The following is a 3,539-nucleotide window of genomic DNA, read 5'->3' as shown; positions in this document are numbered from 1 at the left end:
GGAGAGGTCCGAGAGAGGACGTGGGGAGAGATCCGAGAGAGGACGTGGGGAGAGATCCGAGAGAGGACATGTGGAGCGGTCCGAGAGAGGACGTGGGGAGAGGTCCGAGAGAGGACATGTGGAGAGGTCCGAGAGAGGACATGGGGTGCGGTCCGAGAGAGGACGTGGGGAGCGGTCCGAGAGAGGACATGTGGAGAGGTCCGAGAGAGGACATGTGGAGAGGTCCGAGAGAGGACATGGGGTGCGGTCCGAGAGAGGACATGGGGAGAGGTCCGAGAGAGGACGTGGGGAGAGGTCCGAGAGAGGACGTGGGGAGCGGTCCGAGAGAGGACATGGGGAGCGGTCCGAGAGAGGACGTGGGGAGAGGTCCGAGAGAGGACGTGTGGAGAGGTCCGAGAGAGGACATGGGGTGCGGTCCGAGAGAGGACATGGGGAGAGGTCCGAGAGAGGACGTGGGGAGAGGTCCGAGAGAGGACGTGGGGAGCAGTCCGAGAGAGGACATGGGGAGCGGTGCAAGAGAGGACGTGGGGAGAGGTCCGAGAGAGGACATGTGGAGAGGTCCGAGAGAGGACATGGGGTGCGGTCCGAGAGAGGACGTGGGGAGCGGTCCGAGAGAGGACATGTGGAGAGGTCCGAGAGAGGACATGTGGAGAGGTCCGAGAGAGGACATGGGGAGAGGTCCGAGAGAGGACATGGGGAGAGGTCCGAGAGAGGACATGGGGTGCGGTCCGAGAGAGGACGTGGGGAGCGGTCCGAGAGAGGACGTGGGGAGCGGTCCGAGAGAGAACATGGGGAAGATTATATGGAAGACCATTATATTGTGATCAAAATACAGTATATGTGCTTTTGTAATGTATATGATCATTGAAGTAATATGTATATGATAGCTTTTGAAATTGCTGTTTGAAGATATATAGTAGTATAGTTTCCTTTAGGGGGTTAAACTTTTTATGGGAGGGGTCTAATTGTGGGTGTTTTATAAAGAAGTTTTTGTGTCAGTTTTAAGTATGCCATGAGGAAGGAACTCACCATATTCCGAAACGCGTAGCTGCTGTATACCTGTATGTCTGCTTCAAACTCCCCGTGAATATCATGTGAATTTTTGTATAGATATGGAATACAAGCTACATTTTACCTCCAGATTGTCTGGCCGGTGCTGGATTTCACCATTTTCTTCGTCTTCTTCGCAGCTGGTATAAGTCTGCCTGCTTCCGTGCACACCGGCGTAATGATGAGCTGAAAACCTTTTTCCGTTTTTGTGTTTATACAGTCCTATGAAAAAGTTTGGGCACCCCTATTAATCTTAATCATTTTTAGTTCTAAATATTTTGGTGTTTGCAACAGCCATTTCAGTTTGATATATCTAATAACTGATGGACACAGTAATATTTCAGGATTGAAATGAGGTTTATTGTACTAACAGAAAATGTGCAATATGCATTAAACCAAAATTTGACCGGTGCAAAAGTATGGGCACCTCAACAGAAAAGTGACATTAATATTTAGTAGATCCTCCTTTTGCAAAGATAACAGCCTCTAGTCGCTTCCTGTAGCTTTTAATCAGTTCCTGGATCCTGGATAAAGGTATTTTGGACAAACAATTCAAGTTCAGTTAAGTTAGATGGTTGCCGAGCATGGACAGCCCGCTTCAAATCATCCCACAGATGTTCAATGATATTCAGGTCTGGGGACTGGGATGGCCATTCCAGAACATTGTAATTGTTCCTCTGCATGAATGCCTGAGGATTTGGAGCGGTGTTTTGGATCATTGTCTTGCTGAAATATCCATCCCCGGCGTAACTTCAACTTCGTCACTGATTCTTGAACATTATTCTCAAGAATCTGCTGATACTGAGTGGAATCCATGCGACTCTCAACTTTAACAAGATTCCCGATGCCGGCATTGGCCACACAGCCCCAAAGCATGATGGAACCTCCACCAAATTTTACAGTGGGTAGCATGTGTTTTTCTTGGAATGCTGTTTCTTTTTGGACGCCATGCATAACGCCTTTTTTTTTATAACCAAACAACTCAATTTTTGTTTTCAAAATGAAGCTGCCTTGTCCAAATGTGCTTTTTCATACCTCAGGCAACTCTATTTGTGGCGTACGTGCAGAAACGGCTTCTTTCTCATCACTCTCCCATACAGCTTCTATTTGTGCAAAGTGCGCTGTATAGTTGACCGATGCCCAGTGACACCATCTGCAGCAAGATGATGCTGCAGCTCTTTGGAGGTGGTCTGTGGATTGTCCTTGACTCTTCTCACCATTCTTCTTCTCTGCCTTTCTGATATTTTTCTTGGCCTGCCACTTCTGGGCTTAACAAGAACTGTCCCTGTGGTCTTCCATTTCCTTACTATGTTCCTCACAGTGGAAACTGACAGGTTAAATCTCTGAGACAACTTTTTGTATCCTTCCCCTGAACAACTATGTTGAACAATCTTTGTTTTCAGATCATTTGAGAGTTGTTTTGAGTAGCCCATGATGCCACTCTTCCGAGGAGATTCAAATAGGAGATCAACTTGCAATTGGCCACCTTAAATACCTTTTCTAATTGGATACATCTGGCTATGAAGTTCAAAGCTCACTGAGGTTACAAAACCAATTTTGTGCTTCAGTAAGTCAGTAAAAAGTAGTTAGGGGAATTCAAATCAATAAAATGATAAGGGTGCCCATACTTTTGCACCGGTCAAATTTTGGTTTAATGCATATTGCACATTTTCTGTTAGTACAATAAACCTCATTTCAATCCTGAAATATTACTGTGTCCATCAGTTATTAGATATATCTAACTGAAATGGCTGTTGCAAACACCAAAATATTTAGAACAAAAAATGATTAAGATTCCCCCTCTTCCTTCCACCCAATTACTTGGAATACCAACTACTGAAATATAGGAGCTGTTGTTCTCATACTTTCAATGTGTTATATTACATTATTGCACTATTAACTTATTGCCTTTTTGCGTTTACTAGGCTCTCATATTTTGTTCTTTGTTTATCATATGTCTCGACTACATTATTCCACAATTTTGTAATTTTGTATTATTTCTGCCTTGATACTGACACTTTCTCATGGAAAATTGTAAAACCTTGCACAAAATAAAGTATATATATATATATAAAAAAAAATGATTAAGATTAATAGGGGTGCCCAAACTTTTTCATAGGACTGTACTTTGGACTTTTTTCATTGCTCCCCTATAGTATATATTTTTTGTTAATCATGGACCCATCTAGTTCATACGCTTCTATGAACGTTTCGGCACATCGTGCACCCAGAGTTGCAGCTGTGCTTGATCTAAATAATTCCAATCTGAATGTCGCTAATCCAGATTTGAAGGCTATGTGTAGCAACTGGGAAAAATTACTTACTCAAGAACTAAAGACTAAGATTGAGCGATTGGGATCGGAAAAGATCGGACCCCGATCAGCGATTGAGTAAATTTTACGATCGTGATCGGGTTCTGATCCCGCCTAAAAAAGATCGGGGAAGGAATTCCAATCCTAATCGCTCAACTTACCTGCTCAGATCCGCTG

This window comes from Leptodactylus fuscus, chromosome 4 (genome assembly GCF_031893055.1).
Source record: "Leptodactylus fuscus isolate aLepFus1 chromosome 4, aLepFus1.hap2, whole genome shotgun sequence".
Taxonomy (NCBI): domain Eukaryota; kingdom Metazoa; phylum Chordata; class Amphibia; order Anura; family Leptodactylidae; genus Leptodactylus; species Leptodactylus fuscus.
This window is presented reverse-complemented; position numbering follows the sequence as displayed.